General features: G+C 37.2%; 1 pseudogene; it reads right to left on the bottom strand.

Annotated features, from left to right (window-relative positions):
• Positions 1–1921: 1921 nt before the first annotated feature.
• Positions 1922–2840, bottom strand: LOC137765943 (olfactory receptor 5AC1-like; annotated as a pseudogene).
• Positions 2841–14401: the final 11561 nt, after the last annotated feature.

Consider the following 14401-nt stretch of genomic DNA (forward strand, 5'->3'; position numbering starts at 1 on the left):
TGATGTTGGCAATTTGAAATTGCCAAAGAAAAGTCATAAAGTGCTTCCTTTAAGTGAAAATATGAAAGTTCTCAACTTAATAGGAAAGAAAAAAAATCATATGCTGAGGCTGCTAACATCTATGGTAAGAACAAATCTTCTATTCGTTAAATTGTGAAGAAAGAGAAATAAATTCTTGCTAGTTTTGCTGTTGCACCTCAAACTGCAAAAGTTACAGGCACAGTGTGTGATAAATGTTTAGTTAAGCTGGAAATGACATTAAAGTTGTGGGTAGAAAACATGAACAGAAAACAGGGTTCGGTACTATCAGCAGTTTCAGGCATCCACGGGGTGTCTTGGGACGTATTTCCCCACAGATAAGGGGAGACTACTGTAGTTGCTTTTGCAAATACTTCAGATAAAACATGTTGTACCATGTACATTAAGAAATAAATGTATTTACATGTACATAAATAATAAAAAGTATTTAGTATTTACTTTTAAAAGACCAATAGTAAATTATAGAAAAAGATTTTACTCAAAAAGAAAATTAAAATGTTAAGGAAACCAATTTAGTTTACAAGATGAGTTGCAAAGACTGAAATTGCTGAAAATCACCTACAAGTACAGATAGTTTTTAAAGTTTTTAATCATGTGGGATATTTTTAAAATAAATTTTGTTATTGGGGACCAATTTGAATTAATCTTGAGACCATACGAACAAGTTGAATTTTTCCATTAATGCTTGTATGCTAAATTTAAGTGATAAAATAAATTTACCATATGCCTACACTTTTAGATAATACTTTTAGTATGTTTGTTGGAACTATTGAGATCTAAAGTGTTTTTAAAATACTAGAACAACAAGCATATTTTTATTCTTAAACAATTTAAACTACATTCTCATTTTGTATAATTATTTTTCCTAAGTGAATGTGCTAAGAAAAAAACAGATTGTCCAAGGAACATGTTTTGCTAACAGAGGAGTTGAATCATTTATGTCTATTTAATACTCCTAAAATAAATTGAGGTATGTATATATATTTAAGTGATCACGTGCCAAACTGAAGTACATTAGTGGTAGGGAATTCATTGACACAAGTTTTCATCCATATCTTTACATACTAAACCAGGTTCTTGACTCTGATCTAGGTTCCCTGCCTTCTTCCCAGTCAGCTTCTGCTAAAACTGATTGGAACAGTAATGCAATCAAGGCTGATCTCTGAAATTGCTTCTTATTACACTCAGATATTCCTAAACTTATAAGTTATGGAATATCATGCTACATGCAATATCCCTTATAAAAAACAGTATGTGGAGTTATACATACGAACTGTGGTTAATTTTAATGCTCCATTCTTTAATTCAATTCATGCCAGCTTCCATTTGTCTTCCTAAGATCCACCAAATTTTAGAACTTTTTACTTTTTCCTTTATCACTAAACAGTACATTTCTTCTCAGGAATATATTCTGTCAAGAAGCACTTTTATTTTTATCAGTCTACTGGAGTTACTGTGTACGGCAGAGAACAGTGAAGCCTTATTACTTTGTAGGTCCAGAGCAGTGAGCTAGGCTCACTCAGGAACTAAGTGACTAACCCTGTATGCCAGCCTCACAGCTATTTCTCAGTAAAACTGTCAATTACTATCTAGAATGTTTAAAGTCCCAGGAAAATAGCTAATTTGCATAAACTAAATGCTTAAACAAAAATGGAGCACAGTGTTTCTAAATGAGCTAGTTATAGGTAAGATTACCAAACTTTCACTGGCCCCATATCCAAGTAAACATAATAGGAAGCTGGGTTCCTTCACACAGAGCCATGGACCACAATGACCACTAGCCCTCTGATGAAGTGGCATAGTCATGGCTAATCTTTAGGACTGGGGGCTTTTTTCAGCAGACAGTAAAGAAGAAACAGTTTGAAAATTGTCTAGCAACTATTCATTTCTTTATTATTCTTCTCAAGGCACGTATAACCTCTTTGTTCCTCGGGCTGGAAATAAAAGGATTTAGTAGAGGAATTATTATCGTATAAAATAAAGAATACATTTTGTCGTGATCTCCAGAGGGCCCAGACCCAGGATGCACATACATGAAGAAAAAAGTGCCATAAAACAAGAAAGCAGAGAGCAGGTGAGCACTGCATGTGGAGAAGGCTTTGCCCCTGCCCTTTTCAGACTTTTTTTTCAGGATGGCAATGAGGACACGGGTGTAAGAAACCATGATGGTCATAAAACTGAAGACTTGTATAAAAGCTGAAGAGATAAAACCCAGAAGTGTATTAACTATAAGATCAGTGCAAGAAATTTTGAACAGTTGTAAAATTTCACAGTAGAAATAATGTATTACATTGGACCTGCACAAAGTTAATCTAAATAACAAACCCACATGAATTGCTGAATGTAGAAAACCAATGAAATATGAAACACCTATAAACTGAATACAGAATCTGTTGGACATCACCACTGGATAAAGCAAGAGGTTGCATACGGCTATATAGCAGTCATAGGCCATCACTACCAGGAGGAAACATTCTGAGGTGGCACTGGACCTAAAAAAATAAAATTGGGCCATACAAGGAAAGGTATCACATGATTTTTTGATAAAAAATGTATAAACATCTTGGGAATTACAGAAGATGAAGAACAAGCATCTGCAAAGGCTAAACTGCCAAGGAATGAGTAAATGGGGTTGTGAAGATGGGGGTCCTTCCAGATGAGAAAAATCAGTCCAAGGTTGCCCACCACAGTGGTGAGGGAGGTGACCAAGAACACCAGGAACAGGAGACCTGCAGCCCTGGAAGATCTATAAGCCCTGTGAGAACAAACTCAGTCACCAGTGTCTTGTTTGCTTCTATCATAGTCACTCAGGCTGATCACTGCAATGGTGAAATGAAATGAAAAAAATTAATCAAGGTTAATTGAAAACTTATATTGGATTGCAGTGTCACATTTCCGTATTTCAGATGCCCTTTACTGAACAAATATGAAGGTAAAGGGTCTCTCTTTTTTAAAACACGCTGAAGAGTGTTAAGTATATTATAAAGAATCCTGAGGAGGAAGGAGTTTTTTCAAGGTTTTTCAAATATATATTTACCTAAAAGGTTTATGGAGCAAGCTGTGGACACCATTTGACTTAGTCCGTAACTTGTCACTCATAAATACCTTAAGACTGAATGTATTAACAGTGAAATGTTCTACAAAATTAAGAATAAAAAATATGTAATACGTTTTATTCTACAGTCTCTAAAAAGTGAGACTGGTGCAGGTTCAAAAGTGTTTTCACCGTTTCTCAAGAACTCAATTGTAACTTTTCTATTGAACCAAAAAACTAGACTGTATCTTTGTACAGTGGATATGTATCATTTCCTGCTAAGACATTAATGGCTAGAGTAGTAAGACAGTAGTTAAAATTTCATTTTTGCTGTTTCCTATCCATTATCATTACGTTTGATTATGTATTCATCAAAAATTACCCCAAATTCCTAATAGACTCTTTTGGTTATACATTCCTCAAAACAACACCAAATTTCAAATAGACTCTTTTTAATTTTACTCAATAAATTCTCATATGTGAACATCATCATCAAACATTTATCTAGTGTCTCCTAAGCTAGAACACTGTCATTCCTAGCTCACCCACACTGTAAAACTGTAACTCTGTGTTTTACCAATGATGTTAAAATAACCCCTCCTTTAAGAAGAGAGAAAAGAACAGATATTAGCCAGCTTCTCTGCAGATTTGGGAAGAATCTAAGAGCTAGGACTCTACATGCCAGTGTAGACAATTATCATGCAGTTAACCAAGAATGTTTCTAATATGTCAGAAGCACATAATTCTAAAACAATTATAAGGATTTTCCTTCCCTGCCCTTTTTCAGATTACAAGTGAGACTATCAAAGTCAGGGTAGAATGTAACATTACAAAAAACACCAAAGTGGAAAGAATAGCCAGTGTTTAATGTTTTGAATATCTGGATTCAATTTAAATAGTAAAAATTAAGATTTTGTTTACACCCAAATCAAATGAGGAGAAACGATGAAACACGTTGGTAGGCAATGGCTAGCATGAAGATAGGTAAGGCAGAAGAGAGCCCCAAATTACAAATGTGCCTGTTAATTTTACAATTCTGTGAAGCAAATGAGAAGGCTAGATCCTGTGGAAACCCAGAGGGATAAACCTAAGTCCACATCATCACAATGCATTTTATCAGTGACAAATTGTATACATTTCTGAATATACAATGTGTTCTGTGCATCCAAATCCCTGCCTCGGTTATCTAAAGAAGGATCTAGCCATTTAGAAACAGCTGATCTAAGTATATAACCATGCAAGGGAATAAGACTTGGATTCACAGTTCCCTGGCTTTTATGACATGTCCAACCACATGGGAGTCACTCCAGCACAAATTTTTATTTCTATATCCTAGTCACCAACTCTGCAGAACGTAGATGAAGATTTCACTGCCAAGTCTATGCTAGCCTGAAACATTTTCTCAAAGTGCCTGCATTGTAATTCAAAAAAAGGAAACAATGTAGAAAATTTGAGGAAGATAGGGTTTGTGAATTCAGTTCTGACAAGAATAATATTTGAACAGTAAATATATAGAAGAATTGGGGTATTTTCTACAGAAATGCGCATAGAGGTTTTGTGGGGGGAGGGTTGTTTTTTTCTTTTGTTTGTTATTTTTTTCCTTTAAAAAGGGAGGCTATGTTGAGGAAAGCACTTCTGCAAACTTCATAAGGAATAGGAAAAGAGAAAATTTGTTTGAGATTAAGATTAGACTTTAAAAGTACAAAAAGAGAGGCTGGTAACATTGGCAGTAGTCATTGAGCAAGCACACTGCTGTCATATCATTGAAAGTAGCAGATTATCTACATTTTACATTCTGCCTAGAATACAATAATGAGGTATGGCTTGGGGCAGATGTGGTGAACTCCTTCTTTCTGCCTATCTCCAGAGAAGTAACAATCTAAACAAGAACCGGATTGAAGACAAAGGCATAGACTGCCCTTAAAACTCCATAACCCTATGATTCTTCACTGTTGGAAAATCTTCTGGATTCTGTGACAGTACAGTAAAGGCTAGAATGAATTCCACTTTTACAGACACAAACTATTAAATAGATTGGTTCCATAACTCATTATCCTGGCAAAGAAAATGTTCACAAAAATGTAACAAAATTTCTGAAGCTTTGAGTCTCAATTCCACCTCTAAATTACTAAATGACAGTGCCTAAACCACTTTATGACCTTGTTCTAAGATTCTCATCTGTAGTGCACTGGATTTTCTAAGGCACATCTGCCCACAGTCTATGAGTCTATGACTCCTCTTTGCTATTTAGTTAACTAGTAGAGTATAACGGTTAAACACACAAACTCTATATGTAATATCACCAATTCAAATCTTCATTCTACAAATATATAGCTTGTATCCCTAAGGGTTCAGAGGCTTGAACATAATGTTTATTTAACTGTTCAGTTCAGGATTGCTGCCTGTTCCATTTGGTAGTTAAATCATTTCAAATTTTTTTCAGATATTTTGACAGCTCCTGAGAAACTCTTGGTACTAAAATGATATGTTCTATCACATTTCATGGAAAGGATAATGACAATAAAATAAAGCATTGAATTCTCACCCAATCCCAATAAGAAGATGCAGAGATGCCATAAAATATAAATTTTCATGAAGAACTCTTAAAGTACAAGAACAAAAATGTCAAAAACAATTATTCATCTCATTAATCTTCTTTGAGAAATGCAGTTTAGAAGGAAAGGTATTTATATCCTCCCATCTTCAAATCTGTTTGTGAAGATAATATTGAAACTCCCTCAATGCTACCAAAAGATTCCCTGTAGAATAAAGTCAATCTATTGGGTACTATAGGTTAATCAACATACCATTTTGAACATACTCATTTGCAACTATTATTTTCATAGCTTGTTTCTTTCTTCTAAAAGCAATTTCAGTTTAAGAGTAGAAAAATTACAACCTAATTGTAGAAAAAAATTGAAAATGTAGAAAAGCACAAAGGAAACAAATTGCTGTAATCTCACTAATCACTGGAAAATACATTTAAATTTTGGGTATTTTTTCTTTCACCTTTAACCAATGCATGTACCTCTCTTGGTATATTTACATATATATTTGTTTTACATACATTTATATATATAATTTATTGAAAATTTTATATATATGATTATGCTACAGCTACACATATTTTTCACAAACTACTTGTAATTGAATAATATATCATTTATATTCTCCTATGTTCTTTTTTTTTTAACATGTTTATTGGAGTATAATTGCTTTACAATGGTGTGTTAGTTTCTGCTTTATAACGAAGTGAATCAGTTAAACATATACATATATCCCCATATCTCTTCCCTCTTGCATCTCCCTCCCTCCCACCCTCCCTACAGCTCCCCTCTAGGTGGTCACAGAGCACCGAGCTGATCTCCCTGTGCTATGCGGCTGCTTCCCACTAGCTATCTATTTTACATTTGGTAGTGTATATATGTCCATACCACTCTCTCACTTTATCCCAGCTTACCCTTCCCCCTCCCCATATCTTCAAGTCCATTCTCTAGTAGGTCTGTGTCTTTATTCCTGTCTTGCCCTTAGATTCTTCATGACCATTTTTTTTTCTAAGATTCCATATATATGTGTTAGCATATGGTATTTGGTTTTTCTCTTTCTGACTTACTTCACTCTGCAAGACAGAATCTAGTTCCATCCACCTCACTACAAATAACTCAATTTCATTTCTTTTTATGGCTGAGTAATATTCCATTGTATATATGTACCACATCTTTTTTTTTTTTTTAACTTTTGGGTTTGTTTGTTTATTTATTTATTTATTTATTTATTTATTTATTTATTTATGGCTGTGTTGGGTCTTTGTTTCTGTGCGAGGGCTTTCTCTAGTTGCAGCAAGTGGAGGCCACTCTTCAACACGGTGCGCGGGCGTCTCACCGTCGTGGCCTCTCCCGCCGCGGAGCACAGACTCCAGATGCGCAGGCTCAGCAATTGTGGCTCACAGGCCTAGTTGCTCCGTGGCATGTGGGATCTTCCCAGACCAGGGCTCGAACCCGTGTCCCCTGAATTGGCAGGCATATTCTGAACCACTGTGCCACCAGGGAAGCCACCACATCTTCTTTATCCATTCATCTGTTGATGGCCACTTAGGTTGCTTCCATGTCCTGGCTATTGTAAATAGAACTGCAGTGAACATTGTGGTACATGACTATTTTTGAATTATGGTTTTCTCAGGGTATATGACCAGTAGTGGGATTGCTGGGTCATATGGTAGTTCTATTTTTAGTTTTTTAAGGAACCTCCATACTGTTCTCCATAGTGGCTCTATCAATTTACATTACCACCAACAGTGCAAGAGGGTTCCCTTTTCTCCACGCCCTCTCCAGCATTTGTTGTTTGTAGATTTTTTGATGATGGCCATTCTGACCGGTGTGAGATGATATCTCATTGTAGTTTTGATTTACATTTCTCTAATGATTAATGATGTTGAGCATTCTTTCATGTGTTTGTTGGCAATCTATATATCTTCTTTGGAGAAATGTCTATTTAGGTCTTCTGCCCATTTTTGGATTGGGTTGGTTTTTTTTTTTATGTTGAGCTGCATGAGCTACTTGTAAATTTTGGAGATTAATCCTTTGTCAGTGGCTTCATTTGCAAATATCTTCTCCCATTCTGAGCGTTGTCTTTTCGTCTTGCTTATGGCTTCCTTTGCTGTGCAAAAGCTTTTAAGTTTCATTAGGTCCCATTTGTTTATTTTTGTTTTAATTTCCATTTCTCTAGGAGGTGGGTCAAAAAGGATCTTGCTGTGATTTATATCATAGAATGTTCTGCCTATGTTTTCCTCTAAGAGTTTAATACTGTCTGGCTTTACATTTAGGTCTTTAATCCATTTTGAGTTTATTTTTGTGTATGGTGTTAGGGAGTGTTCTAATTTCATTCTTTTACATGTAGCTGTCCAGTTTTCCCAGCACCACTTATTGAAGAGGCTATCTTTTCTCCACTGTATATTCTTGCTTCCTTTATAAAAGATAAGGTGATGATATGTGCATGGATTTATCTCTGGGCTTTCTATCCTGTTCCATTGATCTGTATTTCTGTTTTTGTGCCAGGACCATACTGTCTTGATTACCGTAGCTTTGTAGTATAGTGTGAAGTCAGGGAGCCTGATTCCTCCTGCTCCGTTTATCTTTCTCAACATTGCTTTGGCTACTCGGGGTCTTTTGTGTTTCCATACAAATTGTGAGATTTTTTGCTCTAGTTCTGTGAAAAATGCCCGTGGTAGTTTGATAGGGATTGCTTGGAATCTGTAGATTGCTTTGGGTAGTAGATTCATTTTCACAATGTTGATTCTTTCAATCCAAGAACATGATATATCTCTCCATCTGTTTGTGTCATCTTTAATGTCTTTCATCAGTGTCTTATAATTTTCTGCATACAGGTCTTTTTTCTCCTTAGGTAAGTTTATTCCTAGATATTTTATTCTTTTTGTTGCAGTGGTAAATGGGAGTGTTCTCTTAATTTCACTTTCAGATTTTTCATTAGTGTATAGGAATGCAAGAGATTTCTGTGCATTAATTTTGTATCCTGCTACTTTATCAAATTCATTGATTAGCTCTAGTAGTTTTCTGGTAGCATCTTTAGGATTCTCTATGTATAGTATCATGTCATCTGCAAAAACAGTGACAGCTTTACTTCTTCTTTTCCAGTTTGGATTCCTTTTATTTCTTTTCCTTCTCTGATTGTTGCGACTAAAACTTCCAAAACTATGTTGAATATTAGTGGTGAAAGTGGGCAACCTTGTCTTGTTTCTCATCTTAGTGGATATGGTGTCAGTTTTTCACCATTGAGGACCATGTTGGCTCTGGGTTTGTCATATATGGCCTTTATTATGTTGAGGTAAGTTGCCTCTATGCCTACTTTCTGGAGGGTTTTTATCATAAATGGGTGTTGAATTTTGTCGAGAGCTTTCTCTGAATCTATTGAGATGATCATTTGGTTTTTCTCCTTCAATTTGTTAATATGGTGTATCACATTGATTGATTTGCATATATTGAAGAATCCTTGCATTCCTGGGATAAACCCCACTTGATCATGGTGTATTATCCTTTTAATGTGCTGTTGGATTCTGTTTTCTAGTATTTTGTTGAGGATTTTTGCATCTATGTTCATCAGTGATATTGGCCTGTAGTTTTCTTTCTTTGTGACATCTTTGTCTGGCTTTGGTATCAGGGTGATGGTGGCCTTGTAGAATGAGGTTCGGAGTGTTCCTCCCTCTGCTATATTTTGGAAGAGTTTGAGAAGGATAGGTGTTAGCTCTTCTCTAAATGTTTGATAGAATTTGCCTGTGAAACCATCTTGTCCTGGGCTTTTGTTTCTTCGAAGATTTTTAATCAGTTTCAATTTCAGTGCTTGTGATTGGTTTGTTTATATTTTCTATTCTTCCTGGTTCAGTCTCGGAAGGTTGTGCTTTTCTAAGAATTTGTCCATTTCTTCCAGGTTGTCCATTTTATTGGCATATAGTTGCTTGTAGTAATCTCTCATGATCCTTTGTATTTCTGCAGTGTCAGTTACTTCTCCTTTTTCATTTCTAATTCTATTGATTTGAGTCTTCTCCCTTTTTTTCTTGATGAGTCTGGCTAATGGTTTATCAATTTTATCTTCTCAAAGAACCAGCTTTTCATTTTATTGATCTTTGCTATAGTTTCCTTCATTTCTTTTTCATTTATTTCTGTTATGATTTTTATGATTTCTTTCCTTCTGCTAACTTTGGGGATTTTTTATTCTTCTTTCTCTAATTGCTTTAGGTGTAAGGTTAGGTTGTTTATTTGAGATGTTTCTTGTTTCTTAAGGTAGCATTGTATTGCTATAAACTTCCGTCTTAGAACTGCTTTTGCTGCATACCATAGGTTTGGGGTCATTGTGTTTTCATTGTCATTTGTTTCTAGGTATTTTTTGATTTCCTCTTTGATTTATTCTGTGATCTCTTGGTTATTAAGTAGTGTATTGTTTAACCTCCATGTGTTTGTATTTCTTACAGAGTTTTTTCCTGTAATTGATATCTAGTTTCATAGCGTTGTGGTCGGAAAAGATACTTGATACAATTTCAATTTTCTTAAATTTACCAAGGCTTGATTTGTGACCCAAGATATGATGTATCCTGGAGAATGTTCCATGAGCACTTGAGAAGAAACTGTATTCTGTTGTTTTTGGATAGAATGTCCTATAAATATCTATTAAGTCCATCTTGTTTAATGTATCATTTAAAGCTTGTGTTTCCTTATTTATTTTCATTTTGGATGATCTGTCCATTGGTGAAAGTGGGGTGTTTAATTCTCCTATTATGATTGCGTTACTGTCGATTTCCCCTTTTATGGCTGTTAGCATTTGCCTTATGTATTGAGGTGCTCCTATGTTGGGTGCATAAATATTTACAATTGTTATATCTTCTTCTTGGATTGATCCCTTGATCATTATGTAGTGTCCTTCTTTGTCTCTTGTAATAGTCTTTGTTTTAAAGTCTATTTTGTCTGATATGAGAATTACTACTCCAGCTTTCTTTGATTAGCATTTACATGGAATAGCTTTTTCCAGCCCCTCACTTTCAGTCTGTATGTGTCCCTAGGTCTGAAGAGGGTCTCTTGTAGACAGCATATATATGGGTCTTGTTTTTGTATCCATTCAGCCAGTCTATGTCTTTTGGTTGGAGCATGTAATCCATTTACGTTTAAGGTAATTATCGATATGTATGTTCCTATTACCATTTTCTTAATTGTTTTGGGTTTGTTATTGTAGGTCTTTTCCTTCTCTTGTGTTTCCTGCCTAGAGAAGTTCCTTTAGCGTTTGTTGTAAAGCTGGTTTGGTGGTGCTGAATTTTCTTAGCTTTTGCTTGTCTGTAAAAGTTTTAACTTCTCCTTCAAATCTGAATGAGATCCTTGCTGGCTAGAGTAATCTTGGTTGTAGGTTTTTCTCCTTCATCACTTTAAATATGTCCTGCCACTCCCTTCTGGCTTGCAGAGTTTCTGCTGAAAGATCAGCTGTTAACCTTATGGGGATTCCCTTGTACATTATTTGTTGTTTTTCCCTTGCTGCTTTTACTATTTTTTCTTTGTATTTAATTTTTGATAGTTTGAGCAATATGTGTCTTGGCATATTTCTCCTTGGATTTATCCTGTATGGAACTCTCTGTGCTTCCTGGACTTGATTAACTATTTCCTTTCCTATATTACGAACGTTTTCAACTATAATCTCTTCAAATATTTTCTGAGTCACTTTCTTTTTCTCTTCTTCTTCTGGGACCCCTATAATTCGAATATTGGTGCGTTTAATGTTGTCCCAGAGGTCTCTGAGTCTGTCCTCAATTCTTTTCATTTTTTTCTTTATTCTGCTCTGCAGTAATTATTTCCACTCTTTTATCTTCCAGGTCACTTATCCGTTCTTCTGCCTCAGTTATTCTGCTATTGATCCCTTCTAGAGAATTTTTAATTTCATTTATTGTGTTGTTCATCATTGTTTGTTTGCTCTTTATTTCTTCTAGGTCCTTGTTAAACGTTTCTTGTATTTTCTCCATTCTATTTCCAAGATTTTGGATCATCTTTACTATCATTATTCTGAATTCTTTTTCAGGTAGACTGCCTATTTCCTCTTCATTTGTTAGGTCTGGCAGGTTTTTACCTTGCTCCTCCATCTGCTGTGTGTTTCTCTATCTTCTCATTTTGCTTAGCTTACTGTGTTTGGGATCTCCTTTTCGCAGGCTGCAAGTTTTTAGTCCCTGTTGTTGTTGGTGTCTGCCCCCAGTGGCTAAGGGTGGTTCAGTGTGTTATATAGGCTTCCTGGTGGAGGGGACTAGTGCCTGTGTTCTGGTGGATGAGGCTGGATCTTGTCTTTCTGGTGGGCAGGTCCACGTCTGGTGGTGTGTTTGGGGGTGTCTGTGGCCTTATTGTGATTTTAGGCAGCCTCTCTGCTCATGGGTGGGATTGTGTTCCTGTCTTGCTAGTTGTTTGGCATAGGGTGTCCAGCATTGTAGCTTGCTGGTCGATGAGTGCAGCTGCGTCTTGGCGTTGAGATGGAGATCTCTGGGAGATTTTCACCATTTGATGTTATGTGGAGCTGGGAGGTCTGTTGTGGACCAATATCCTGAAATTGGCTGTCCCACTTCAGAGGCACAGCCCTGATGCCTGGCTGAAGCACCAGGAGCCTGTCTTCCACGTGGCTCAGAATAAAAGGGAGAACAAAAAAGAAAGAATGAAGAAAATAAAATAAAGTTATTAAAATAAAAAATAATTATTAAAAAATAATTTTTTAAGTAATAAAAAAAAAGAAAGAAGAGAGCAATCAAACCAAAAATCGAATCCACCAATGATAACAAGTGCTAAAAACTATACTAGAAAAAAAAAAAAAAAACTCACAGAGAGAACCCTAGGACAAATGGTAAAAGTAAAGCTTTACAGACAAAATCACACACAGAAGCATACACATACACACTCACAAAAATAGAAAAAGGGAAAAATATATATATATATCATTGCTCCCAAAGTCCACCTCCTCAATTTGGGATGATTTGTTGTTTATTCAGGTTTTCCACAGATGCAGGGTACATCAAGTTGATTGTTGAGATTTAATCCGCTGCTCCTGAGGCTGCTGGGGGAAATTTCCCTTTCTCTTGTTTTTTCGCACAGCTCCAGGGGTTCAGCTTTGGATTTGGCCCCGCCTCTGCGTGTAGGTCGCCTGAGGGCATCTGTTCTTTGCTTAGGACGGGGTTACAGGAGCAGCTGATTCAGGGGCTCTGGCTCACTCAGGCCGGGGGGAGGGAGGGGTATGGATGCAGGGCGAGCCTGCGGCGGCAGAGGCCAGTGTGACGTTGCACCAGCCTGAGGCGCACCATGCGTTCTCCCGGGGAAGTTGTCCCTCGATCACGGGACCCTGGCAGTGGCGGGCTGCACAGGCTCCTGGGAGGGGAGGTGTGGATAGTGACATGTGCTTGCACACAGGCTTCCTGGTGGCGGCAGCAACAGCCTTAGCGTCCCATGCCCATCTCTGGAGCTCCTTTAAGCGGTGCTCTTAATCCCCTCTCCTCACGCACCAGGAAACAAAGAGGCAAGAAAAAGTCTCTTGCCTCATCGGCAGCTCCAGACTTTTTTCCGGACTCCCTCCCGGCTACCTGTGGCGCATTAGCCCCTTCAGGCTGTGTTCACGCAGCCAACCCCAGTCCTCTCCCTGCTATCTGACCTCCGAAGCCCGAGCCTCAGCTCCCAGCCCCCGCCCGCCCCAGCGGGTGAGCAGACAAGCCTCTCAGGCTGGTGAGTGCTGGTCAGCACCAATCCTCTGTGTGGGAATCTCTCCGCTTTGCCCTCTGCACCCCTGTGGCTGCGCTCTCCGTGGCTCCGAAGCTTCCCCCCTCTGCTACCCGCAGTCTCCACCCGCGAAGGGGCTTCCTAGTGCGTGGAAACCTTTCCTCCTTCACAGCTCCCTCCCACTGGTGCAGGTCCCATCCCTATTCGTTGTCTCTGTTTTTTCTTTTTTCTTTTGCCCTACCCAGGTATGTGGGGAGTTTCTTGCCTTTTGGGAGGTCTGAGGTCTTCTGCCAGCGTTCAGTAGGTGTTCTATAGGAGTTGTTCCACATGTAGATGTATTTCTGATGTATTTGTGGGGGGGAAGGTGATCTCTGCGCCTTACTCTTCCGCCATCTTGAAGCTCCTCTCCTCTCCTATGTTCTTAGTTTGAAAAACATGGAGGTTGTCTCTCTGGCTACATCAATTTTATAAAAATCTATAATTATAAAGTTATAGAGATAAAGATAATTTGTCCAAATATATGCATGATATTAAGGATTTTCTTTCAACAAGTCATGGGCCTCTTGGAAAATTGTACTGTTTTACAATACGAATTTTGAAATTACTAATTTCCTTAACTTTATGCTACCAAAAAGAAATTTATAATACAGTTGACCCTTGAACAACACAGGTTTGACTGCACAGGTCCACTTATACTCAGATTTTTTTCAGCATTAACTTCTACAGTACTACATAACCTGCTGTTGGTCAGATCCATGGATGCAGAACCATTGTTACAGAGGAACCATGTATTCAGAGGGCCAACTATATGTTATGCTGGGTTTTCAACTGAGCGGAGGGTCATCACTCCTAACCCCAACATTGTTCAGAGTTCAACTGTGTATAAATATATATGTGTGTGTGTATATATATATATATATATATATATATATATATATATATATGCACACACACATATTCACATAATTGTATTTATCTATAATCTATATTTATGATTAAACTTGGTAAGAAATATATCCGTCCTAATGTATTTGTCAGAAATGTAAAACTACTGAAAGGCATAAAAATTTGTTTAATGTATGAAAATTAATCA

The sequence above is a fragment of the Eschrichtius robustus genome, chromosome 6 (assembly GCF_028021215.1).
Source record: "Eschrichtius robustus isolate mEscRob2 chromosome 6, mEscRob2.pri, whole genome shotgun sequence".
Classification (NCBI taxonomy): Eukaryota; Metazoa; Chordata; class Mammalia; order Artiodactyla; family Eschrichtiidae; genus Eschrichtius; species Eschrichtius robustus.